Consider the following 12,322-nt stretch of genomic DNA (forward strand, 5'->3'; position numbering starts at 1 on the left):
AAGTCAAGTAAAGAGAATATGTTTAGCATCACTTGCTCATGAGCTTGCTGTCATTGTCGCAAAGACCTGGCACTCAAGAAAAGGTATTAGGCACAATTTAATGACAAGAACCTAAGAGCATCCTTTAGGCAGAATATCTGAAATAGATAAAAACAAAACAAAAAGCAGAATTATATGTGATATAACTCCCCCGCCCCAGTCCAGGTTCAAAATCAAGAGTTTTCAGGTTATGCTTACCAAAATAAGAAACAATCTCAACACGAGAATATTCTTTTAAATATTTCTATCCACAAATATCAACCTATTTATTTTTATTTATGAAGTGCTAATATAGACCCACTGAGAATAAAAAAAAACATCTTTTATGGCAACAAATATGCTTAATTTTGCTCCTATACTTAATAAAAGATGCAATGGGACTTAAAGGCGCCCTTGGTGGAGAGTGAGTGGGTTAAAGGCAGTGGCCACTAGATATTCTGAAAGGTTTGCTCTTACTCCCTGTGAATAGTAAAGAGATTTTTTTAAAAATGTAAGTGTTTTACTTACGTGTGTGTGTGTGTGTGTGTGTGTGTGTGTGTGTGTGTGAGAGAGAGAGAGAGAGAGAGAGAGAGAGAGAGAGAGAGAGAAACTGAGAGAGACAGTTGTGATCCCAGTGACATGCTGAGAATGGAACCCAGGCCCTCTGTAAGGGCAGTAAGTACTCTGAATCCCTGAATCACCTCTCTATCCCCCAAGCCCTTTTCTTGTTATGAGACGCCTTTCTAATAAGAACAAAGTGTTGGAGAAAAATGATGAGATTATTGGTACTATTTTCTCAAATCATTCTAATGAACTTACTTGCACCTATTAAGAATAAACAGTCGAAATTAAGAATTGCTTCATAGTGTAGAATTTTCTAGGTATCAGCAGCATGGGTGTGTGCACCCATGAGCCCAGTCTGCATATAGATGACTACCTATGTAGCAGCTAGAACAAAACTGTGGCTGTCGTTCTTTACTCTTTCCTGACTTATGGGCTTGAGACAGAATCTCTCACTGGGTTGGAAGCTTTCCTAAGTATAGGATAGCTGGTTAACAGTTTCTTGAGATCAGCCTTTCTCTACTATCGATGCTGATTTTATAGGTAAGTATAGCCGTGTATAATTTCTTACATGGATGCTGTGATATTGAACTCACAACTTGGGTCCTCATGCTTTCTAAGAAGTGATCTTACTTATAACTCCGTCTCCCTAGACCCCACTCCACAGCTATTTTTTTTCCATTTTTTATTAGGTATTTAGCTCATTTACATTTCCAATGCTAAACCAAAAGTCCCCCATATCCACCCACCCCCACTCCCCTGCCCACCCACTCCCCCTTTTTGGCCCTGGTGTTCCCCTGTACTGGGGCATATAAAGTTTGCAAGTCCAATGGGCCTCTCTTTCCAGTGATGGCCGACTAGGCCATCTTTTGATATATATGCAGCTAGAGTCAAGAGCTCCGGGGTACTGGTTAGTTCATAATGTTGTTCCACCTATAGGGTTGCAGATCCCTTTAGCTCCTTGGCTACTTTCTCTAGCTCCTCCACTGGGAGCCTTGTGATCCATCCATTAGCTGACTGTGAGCATCCACTTCTGTGTTTGCTAGGCCCCGGCATAGTCTCACAAGAGACAGCTACATCTGGGTCCTTTCAGTAAAATCTTGCTAGTGTATGCAATGGTGTCAGCGTTTGGATGCTGATTATGGGGTGGATCCCTGGATATGGCAGTCTCTACATGGTCCATCCTTTCATCTCAGCTCCAAACTTTGTCTCTGTAACTCCTTCCATGGGTGTTTTGTTCCCAAATCTAAGGAGGGGCATAGTGTCCACACTTCAGTCTTCATTCTTCTTGAGTTTCATGTGTTTAGCAAATTATATCTTATATCTTGGGTATCCTAGGTTTGGGGCTAATATCCACTTATCAGTGAGTACATATTGTGTGAGTTTCTTTGTGAATGTGTTACCTCACTCAGGATGATGCCCTTCAGGTCCATCCATTTGGCTAGGAATTTCATAAATTCATTCTTTTTAATAGCTGAGTAGTACTCCATTGTGTAGATGTACCACATTTTCTGTATCCATTCCTCTGTTGAGGGGCATCTAGGTTCTTTCCAGCTTCTGGCTATTATAAATAAGGCTGCTATGAACATAGTGGAGCATGTGTCCTTCTTACCAGTTGGGGCATCTTCTGGATATATGCCCAGGAGAGGTATTGCTGGATCCTCTGGTAGTACTATGTCCAATTTTCTGAGGAACCGCCAGAGTGATTTCCAGAGTGGTTGTACAAGCCAGCACTCTCACCAACAATGGAGGAGTGTTCCTCTTTCTCCACATCCACGCCAGCATCTGCTGTCACCTGAATTTTTGATCTTAGCCATTCTGACTGGTGTGAGGTGGAATCTCAGGGTTGTTTTGATTTGCATTTCCCTGATGATTAAGGATGTTGAACATTTTTTCAGGTGCTTCTCTGCCATTCGGTATTCCTCAGGTGAGAATTCTTTGTTCAGTTCTGAGCCCCATTTTTTAATGGGGTTATTTGATTTTCTGAAGTCCACCTTCTTGAGTTCTTTATATATGTTGGATATTAGTCCCCTATCTGATTTAGGATAGGTAAAGATCCTTTCCCAATCTGTTGGTGGTCTTTTTGTCTTATTGACGGTGTCTTTTGCCTTGCAGAAACTTTGGAGTTTCATTAGGTCCCATTTGTCAATTCTCGATCTTACAACACAAGCCATTGCTGTTCTGTTCAGGAATTTTTCCCCTGTGCCCATATCTTCAAGGATTTTCCCCACTTTCTCCTCTATAAGTTTCAGTGTCTCTGGTTTTATGTGAAGTTCCTTGATCCACTTAGATTTGACCTTAGTGCAAGGAGATAAGTATGGATGGATTCGCATTCTTCTACACCATAACAACCAGTTGTGCCAGCACCAATTGTTGAAAATGCTGTCTTTCTTCCACTGGATGGTTTTAGCTCCCTTGTCGAAGATCAAGTGACCATAGGTGTGTGGGTTCATTTCTGGGTCTTCAATTCTATTCCATTGGTTTACTTATCTGTCTCTATACCAGTACCATGCAGTTTTTATCACAATTGCTCTGTAGTAAAGCTTTAGGTCTGGCATGGTGATTCCGCCAGAAGTTCTTTTATCCTTGAGAAGACTTTTTGCTATCCTAGGTTTTTTGTTATTCCAGACAAATTTGCAAATTGCTCCTTCCAATTCGTTGAAGAATTGAGTTGGAATTTTGATGGGGGTTGCATTGAATCTGTAGATTGCTTTTGGCAAGATAGCCATTTTTACAATGTTGATCCTGCCAATCCATGAGCATGGGAGATCTTTCCATATTCTGAGATCTTCCTTAATTTCTTTCTTCAGAGATTTGAAGTTTTTATCATACAGATCTTTCACTTCCTTAGTTAGAGTCACGCCAAGATATTTTATATTATTTGTGACTATTGAGAAGGGTGTTGTTTCCCTAATTTCTTTCTCAGCCTGTTTATTCTTTGTATAGAGAAAGGCCATTGACTTGTTTGAGTTTATTTTATATCCAGCTACTTCACCGAAGCTGTTTATCAGGTTTAGGAGTTCTCTGGTAGAATTTTTAGGGTCACTTATATATACTATCATATCATCTGCAAAAAGTGATATTTTGACTTCCTCTTTTCCAATTTGTATCCCCTTGATCTCCTTTTGTTGTCGAATTGCTCTGGCTAATACTTCAAGTACTATGTTGAAAAGGTAGGGAGAAAGTGGGCAGCCTTGTCTAGTCCCTGATTTTAGTGGGATTGCTTCCAGCTTCTCTCCATTTACTTTGATGTTGGCTACTGGTTTGCTGTAGATTGCTTTTATTATGTTTAGGTATGGGCCTTGAATTCCTGATCTTTCCAAAACTTTTATCATGAATGGGTGTTGGATCTTGTCAAATGATTTTTCTGCATCTAACGAGATGATCATGTGGTTTTTGTCTTTGAGTTTGTTTATATAATGGATTACATTGATGGATTTTCGTATATTAAACCATCCCTGCATCCCTGGAATAAAACCTACTTGGTCAGGATGGATGATTGCTTTAATGTGTTCTTGGATTCGGTTAGCGAGAATTTTATTGAGGATTTTTGCATCGATATTCATAAGAGAAATTGGTCTGAAGTTCTCTATCTTTGTTGGGTCTTTCTGTGGTTTAGGTATCAGAGTAATAGTGGCTTCATAAAATGAGTTGGGTAGAGTACCTTCTACTTCTATTTTGTGAAATAGTTTGTGCAGAACTGGAATTAGATCTTCTTTGAAGGTCTGATAGAACTCTGCACTAAACCCATCTGGTCCTGGGCTTTTTTTGGTTGGGAGACTATTAATAACTGCTTCTATTTTTTTAGGTGATATGGGACTGTTTAGATGATCAACTTGATCCTGATTCAACTTTGGTACCTGGTATCTGTCCAGAAATTTGTCCATTTCGTCCAGGTTTTCCAGTTTTGTTGAGTATAGCCTTTTGTAGAAGGATCTGATGGTGTTTTGGATTTCTTCAGGATCTGTTGTTATGTCTCCCTTTTCATTTCTGATTTTGTTAATTAGGATTTTGTCCCTGTGCCCTTTAGTGAGTCTAGCTAAGGGTTTATCTATCTTGTTGATTTTCTCAAAGAACCAACTCCTCGTTTGGTTAATTCTTTGAATAGTTCTTTTTGTTTCCACTTGGTTGATTTCACCCCTGAGTTTGATTATTTCCTGCCGTCTACTCCTCTTGGGTGAATTTGCTTCCTTTTTTTCTAGGGCTTTTAGATGTGTTGTCAAGCTGCTAGTATGTGCTGTCTCCCGTTTCTTCTTGGAGGCACTCAGAGCTATGAGTTTCCCTCTCAGAAATGCTTTCACTGTGTCCCATAGGTTTGGGCACGTTGTGGCTTCATTTTCATTAAACTCTAAAAAGTCTTTAATTTCTTTCTTTATTCCTTCCTTGACCAAGGTATCATTGAGAAGAGTGTTATTCAGTTTCCACGTGAATGTTGCCTTTCCATTATTTATGTTGTTATTGAAGATCAGTCTTAGGCCATGGTGGTCTGATAGGATACATGGGACAATTTCAATATTTTTGTATCTATTGAGGCCTGTTTTGTGGCCAATTATATGGTCAATTTTGTAGAAGGTCCCGTGAGGTGCTGAGAAGAAGGTATATCCTTTTGTTTTAGGATAAAATGTTCTGTAGATATCTGTCAGGTCCATTTGTTTCATAACTTCTGTTAGTTTCACTGTGTCCCTGTTTAGTTTCTGTTTCCACGATCTGTCCTTTGAAGAAAGTGGTGTGTTGAAGTCTCCCACTATTATTGTGTGAGGTGCAATGTATGCTTTGAGCTTTACTAAAGTGTCTCTAATGAATGTGGCTGCCCTTGCATTTGGAGCGTAGATATTCAGAATTGAGAGTTCCTCTTGGAGGATTTTACCTTTGATGAGTATGAAGTGTCCCTCCTTGTCTTTTTTGATAACTTTGGGTTGGAAGTCGATTTTATCCGATATTAAAATGGCTACTCCAGCTTGTTTCTTCAGTCCATTTGCTTGGAAAATTGTTTTCCAGCCTTTCACTCTGAGGTAGTGTCTGTCTTTTTCCCTGAGATGGGTTTCCTGTAAGCAGCAGAATGTTGTGTCCTGTTTGTGTAGCCAGTCTGTTAGTCTATGTCTTTTTATTGGGGAATTGAGTCCATTGATATTAAGAGATATTAAGGAAAAGTAATTGTTGCTTCCTTTTATTTTTGTTGTTAGAGTTGGCATTCTGTTCTTGTGGCTGTCTTCTTTTTGGTTTGTTGAATGATTACTTTCTTGGTTGTTCTAGGGCGTTATTTCCGTCCTTGTATTGCTTCTTTTCTGTTATTATCCTTTAAAGGGCTGGATTTGTGGAAAGATATTGTGTGAATTTGTTTTTGTCGTGGAATACTTTGGTTTCTCCATCTATGGTAATTGAGAGTTTGGCTGGGTATAGTAGCCTGGGCTGGCATTTGTGTTCTCTTAGTGTCTGTATAACATCTGTCCAGGCTCTTCTGGCTTTCATAGTCTCTGGTGAAAAGTCTGGTGTAATTCTGATAGGCCTTCCTTTATATGTTACTTGACCTTTCTCCCTTACTGCTTTTAATATTCTATCTTTATTTAGTGCATTTGTTGTTCTGATTATTATGTGTCGGGAGGCATTTCTTTTCTGGTCCAGTCTATTTGGAGTTCTGTAGGCTTCTTGTATGATCATGGGCATCTCTTTTTTTATGTTTGGGAAGTTTTCTTCTATTATTTTGTTGAAGATATTAGCTGGTCCTTTAAGTTGAAAATCTTCATTCTCATCAATTCCTATTATCCGTAGGTTTGGTCTTCTCATTGTGTCCTGGATTACCTGGATGTTTTGAGTTAGGATCCTTTTGCATTTTGTATTTTCTTTGACTGTTGTGTCGATGTTCTCTATGGAATCTTCTGCACCTGAGATTCTCTCTTCCATTTCTTGTAATCTGTTGCTGATGCTCGCATCTATGGTTCCAGATCTCTTTCCTAGGGTTTCTATCTCCAGCGTTGCCTCGCTTTGGGTTTTCTTTATTGTGTCTACTTCCCCTTTTAGTTCTAGTATGGTTTTGTTCATTTCCATCACCTGTTTGGATGTGTTTTCCTGTTTTTCTTTAATGATTTCTACCTGTTTGGCTGTTTTCCTACTTTTCTTTAAGGGCCTGTAACTCTTTAGCAGTGCTCTCCTGTAATTCTTTAAGTGACTTATGAAAGTCCTTCTTGATGTCCTCTATCATCATCATGAGAAATGTTTTTAAATCTGGGTCTAGATTTTCGGTTGTGTTGGCGTGCCCAGGACTAGGTGGGGTGGGAGTGCTGCGTTCTGATGATGGTGAGTGGTCTTGATTTCTGTTAGTAGGATTCTTACATTTGCCTTTCGCCATCTGGTAATCTCTGAAGCTAGCTGTTTTAGTTGTCACTGTTAAGAGCTTGTTCTTCAGGTGACTCTGTTAGCCTCTATAAGCAGACCTGGAGGGTAGCACTCTCCTTAGTTTCAGTGGGCAGAGTATTCTCTGCAGGCAAGCTCTCTTCTTGCAGGGCAGGTACCCAGATATCTGGTGTTCGAACGAGACTCCTGGCAGAAGTTGTGTTCCACTCACTAGAGGTCTTAGGATCTCGTGTGGAATCCTGTGTGGGCCCTTGCGGGTGTTAGGCGACTCCGCTGGCAAGGTAGCCCGGGGCTCGAGTGGAGCGGAAGGGGTTTGTGCCCCAGATCAAGCCCGGGTAGCCTGCTTCCCTATGTACTGCAGTCTCAGGTTCTGCGCGATTGGATTGGGGCAGGCGCTGTGTTCCACTCACCAGAGGTCTTAGGATCCCGTGGGGAGTCCCATGTGGGCCCTTGCGGGTGTTGGGCAAGACTCTGCTGGCAAGGTAGCCCAGGGCTCGAGTCGAGAGGAAGGGACTTGTCCACAGCTATTTTTATAATAACCCTGTGACAAGTAGGCTGAAGAACCACGCTAACTTGTAACCAACCAGTGGGGACATATGAGCAGCTTAGTCAAAGTCACAAGAAACACACTTCACGGATGAGGATTTTCTGATACTAGATGGAGTTTGGTTTCTCTTCTATCATGGTACAAATTTAAGAAGTAAAGTCTCAGCGGGTGGGCACTCCTTTCCCTTCTAAGGACATAGAGAGACATCTTCCACAGAGTTTAGACTGTTCAGTGAATGGCCACTCTGTGTTGAAGCCAGGCTCTTTTGTGAAACATTCTAAGATGGCTCTCATCTGTACCATTTTTCAGAAGAAGTCATATATAAAGAATATATGAAGAAGCCTTCGTAAAGGCCTGCAAAGGTGAGGTGGATTTCTGTGAAAGGTGTCAAAGGAAGAAGGCTGTTTGTGAAGCAATTGTGAAAGAGAAAGAAAGGAAGGGCTTAAAGATAGCAAAGGAAGTAACAAAGCTTAACTCTGTTAAGGACCATCTTAGATACAGAAAACCCTGAAGAATCTGAAATCTGTTATAATTAATAAATGAATGGAAATGCAAAACATAAAGGGTACTTATGAACAATCAGAATGTGAAGCCACAGAAATAACTGTTATTAATAGCAGCAGCATTGCTGTTGCCGTAGTACATACAGATATCCTGCTGAACATACAAATTCCTTTCACTCTCCTGCTTTTCAGAAATGAGAAAGCTGATTTAGAATTCACAAAGAGCTAAAGGGGACCCCACAATTCTGAAAAAGAAGAATATTGTAGAGTTTTAGTTTGAAAACTTACTACAAAATGATGGTAATCAAAACTGTGTGATATAGTATAGAGATAGTGACAGAACAGATTGAAAATCCAGAAATAAATCCACTGATTTTGTTAAGATAATACTAACATAATTCAAAGAGGAAACAGTGCTTTTTTTGTTTTTACACTAGATACCCATATGTTTATGAACATATTAATAGCAAAATTCCTAGAAAAAAAAAGTAGAGGTAAGTCATCGTGAATTTGATTCAGATAAAAATTTAGTTATAATACCTAAATTATATGTGAAGCGGGGAAAAGACAAATTGGTCTCTAAGTGCACATTTTTGCTTTATATAATAGTAGTGACAAAGTGAACAGGTGAGCCAGAGAACAAAAGAAAACGTTTATAAATCATTTATCTGATAAGAGAGCTATATCTAGGCTATGTATGGATACCTTTTGACTTTATATTAAAAATAAATAATAAAAACTAAATTAAAATGAGTAAACATTTTGAACAGACACTTTACACATATATTTTTTTAAAAAATCATGAAGTACTTGAGTAGATGTAAACATAATAAAGTTTCAGGAAAGAGCAGGCGAGGAGCTCAAGAGTATGTGCTTCTACTGTAACAAAGACAATTTAAAAGATGATAGAAAATAGCACCTTTTAGTAGAAACATGAAAACATGGGATTGCTGGTGAGAATGGATAATTTTTGGAAGCCAACCGAATAAACTCACAGTGATGATGGTTATGCAGATCATATCATCCAGAAATCCTTACACTATGTCTATGCCAAGACCCTTACATGAATATTCATAGTACTATTTTTATATCAACCAAAAAGTACAAACCATACAAATGTCCATCAATAGATAAAGGGGGAGAGTGATATATATACACAAAGATTATTCCATGGCAATGAAATGTTGAAGTAGTAACTGTATGAACCCTGACACCTGAGCTCTGAGGATCAGCCTTCTCACTGTTGTAGGGGATCACTTTTAAAGCACGATAACCTGTCTTTTCCCTAAATATAATCCTACACAGAGCCTCAATGTATAAAGTACAGAGAAATCCAATTGCTATGGACCAAAAATGAAGCTGCAGAGTCTACTGTGGCTCTGACTGCATAATTAATTCAAGAAGGATGTCCTAGCATATACTTTTCTTGAAAGGACTCTGGAACAACTGGTGTTTATTGCTAGGGATAAACATTTTGACCAGCAACTGCTTTGCCAGTTTCAGAGCTGTGTATTGCTGTTATTTTTAACATCAGATATCTGAGCTTTCTTTCTGAGCACTGCTTCTTCAGTCTCCATGCTTTAGAGTAAGTGATCTCTTTTCACATACAGAGTGTCCTATTTTTGTATTTCATTGATGATTCTTTTTAAACTCTTCATATTTTAGACACATCTTACCCTTTGTCCCCAAGCCTGAGTTATTATATAAGAGCCCCATGTACTCTGTCAACATTTGGCTTCAAGATTATTGAATTCCAACAATTATCAAGTGTGGGTGTCCAAATGTGGCAGACAAGAAGTGGTTGACAATACCTCTACCATTAATTTCATAACATTTACCTTCTCTTTCCACTTTGAAGCCTGTGTGTTGCTTTGTGGAAAGGTCCTTGTCTGCTAATATGAAGCAGAGGCCTTCCACAAAGAAGAGATTTCTGATTCTTCATTATTCATACAGATTTCAACTTGGTGATGGAAAACACGGAAGTCAAGAATGTGTAGTGCCTTTATCCTCTGAGCAGATGAAACTGGGAGATGACAAGGTTTTAACCAATCATTAGATTTTTAAGTGAAAGGATATTTCTAACTAAAGAAGGAGGATTTTGAAGTGTCCCTTCTTTTATTTCCAGTTACTTTCCAGTCCTTAGGCATACTCAGCACTACTGAACTGAAGAGTGCACGCCCTGGGAGTCTGCTCTCCGTTTCTGCAGTGAAGTTCTTCAGATCTGACATCTTACAGACCTGCAATTACAGTGTGTTAATGTACAAGCCGCCTTTAGATACAGGAGCACAGCCAGTGTGCTTCAGTATTAGGAAAATTATTCTGTAAAATTAGCCAACTGAGCTGGAAGAAAATAAAGAACACTCACCAAAGGGGGGAAAGTGACAAAAATTGCAATCACTAATGGATTTTAATTATAATTGTATAATAGTCTCTTGACAGAAGTACTCCTCATTGTTTTGATAATTTCTGCCACTGGTCCATTAGTCCTCTGCATACTTACACAAGCGTCTAGACTACAAGGCAGAAGAATGTGAAACTAGCATTTAACTGCGCTCAAGAACCTTGAATTAGATCAGTTCAGTGGCATTCTCCCTGTATACCATTAGCAAATGCTTGGAATCTGAGAAATGGCAAGTAGTTTCCAATTTATAATCAGATCATGCTTTGAATTTCCTGACCATCATGAAAAATGTATCAATAAATATTAATCTAGTGAATATATCTCAGTAGATTAATAAACATGTGTTTATGTTCATTATATGTATATATGTGTGTGTGTTTTATATTTTTTGTGTCTCTACAATAACATATTAAATTGCTTTTACTGGGTCATATAGCAGTTGTATGCTGAGAAGTCCTACTCTTAAAGGTTTTGTATGAGATACATCTGTGATAGTGCTTTCAAGAATCTAAGTATGTGTTAACATTTGGAACTACTATACAGAAGAGGCAACACTGTATAAAAATGAAAATAATCACATAATTGAGGAGCTTCTATAATTAATTGAGAATAGATTTATAAGCTGTATTGTTCTTATGAAAACTATTATATAGAACACAAAGATGTTTTAATTTAAGACATACTTGGGCTCTCCATGACTTTCTCACAAAATAACAATTGAATAACCCTTAACAAAACTGAATTTTTTTTCAGTAGAAAGTAACTTTGGGGTGGTAGGTATAATAGAAAATTTCTCCCACCTGAACTTAATGATCTTATTCACCTCCAATTAACAATTAGCTAAGTCATAACTTATAGTAAGTATTTTAATAGATTTCAGGGAAAGCTTTGTGTCTGCATACAAAATTTGTACATATTTTCAATAATCCAATTCAGAATTATTAAAACTTTATACTATCAAACCACATAGAATAAATGTGGGGAAAAGTGTAGAAAAATTTAACTAATAAATTGTTCTGTTAGGTGCTTGAAAAGCAAATGATCTCTGAAAGTATGAGTTTGATGTTTAGGCAAAAGGAGGGAATCATTCGTCTTTCTTCCGTCTTTCAATTCTGTATGTTTTAGGTTGACCAGCTAAATTTCCTTATTAGATATTGATTATGATATTGGAAAGTTTTCATTATATTAGGAAAACAGGACTTAGGAAGAATCAGAAACCACTGAGAGAGGAAAGGGCAGAATGCCAAAGGTGCTATCTCTCTTCTTGGTAAACAGGTTGTGCCAGAATATACATCTAGGGAAAAGAACACTGGTCACAAAAGGGGAGATTTTTTTTTCTCTTTTCTTATTCAAAATGCTTTATAACAGATGATCCTTGCTTGCCTTATAAACCAAGATTTCATGAGAAACACAGTATAAAAATATTTCAGAGACTTCTTCATTATTCATTTATTTTAACCATTTATCTATCATACATAGTAGCTATGACTATGAATTGTACTGAATATTTCTGTTTCAATAGTGAGTAAAATTGATGTGGACTCTGATTTTACAATAATAGGTCCTGTGAGCACATGGTATACATTGTGCTGAGCATTATAGGGGAAAAATAAATGAATACCTGCACACAAAAGATATTTGTTAGGAACGTATTCAGAGAATCTGTGTATGCTGATGTTCAAAGATGGCTTCTTTTGGGAAATGCATTTGATTTGAATTTCATGACCACTGACCTTCATTTTTAAATTTTAATTTGCTTCCTTTTCTCTACTCTACTTGATACCTATGCTAATTTTAGTTAATTTGCTTTAGACTCCAAATAGGACCAAAAGTTAATCCTGGCAGTCGATTCAATGGAAGGTGGTTAGGCAGCTCACTCAGCAGAGGCCTGGTTTAATATCCAGGATTTCTGAGGTAGTTCTCACCCTTCGCAAACATTCA

General features: G+C 38.2%; 1 protein-coding gene across 22 annotated transcripts in view; it reads right to left on the reverse strand.

Annotated features, from left to right (window-relative positions):
• Window positions 1-12,322, reverse strand: part of Lingo2 (leucine rich repeat and Ig domain containing 2) — a 1,254,967-nt gene that overhangs the window by 77,463 nt on the left and 1,165,182 nt on the right. Inside the window, exon 1 of one of the 22 annotated variants that reach the window (XM_006537903.3) lies at window positions 9,819-9,998. The exons of the other annotated variants lie outside the window; for them this stretch is intronic. The gene's annotated coding sequence lies outside the window, so the exon portion shown is untranslated. Of the gene's footprint in view, window positions 1-9,818; window positions 9,999-12,322 lie in introns of those variants that run through there. 22 annotated transcript variants of the gene reach the window in all.

This window comes from Mus musculus, chromosome 4, assembly GCF_000001635.26.
Source record: "Mus musculus strain C57BL/6J chromosome 4, GRCm38.p6 C57BL/6J".
NCBI lineage: Eukaryota > Metazoa > Chordata > Mammalia > Rodentia > Muridae > Mus > Mus musculus.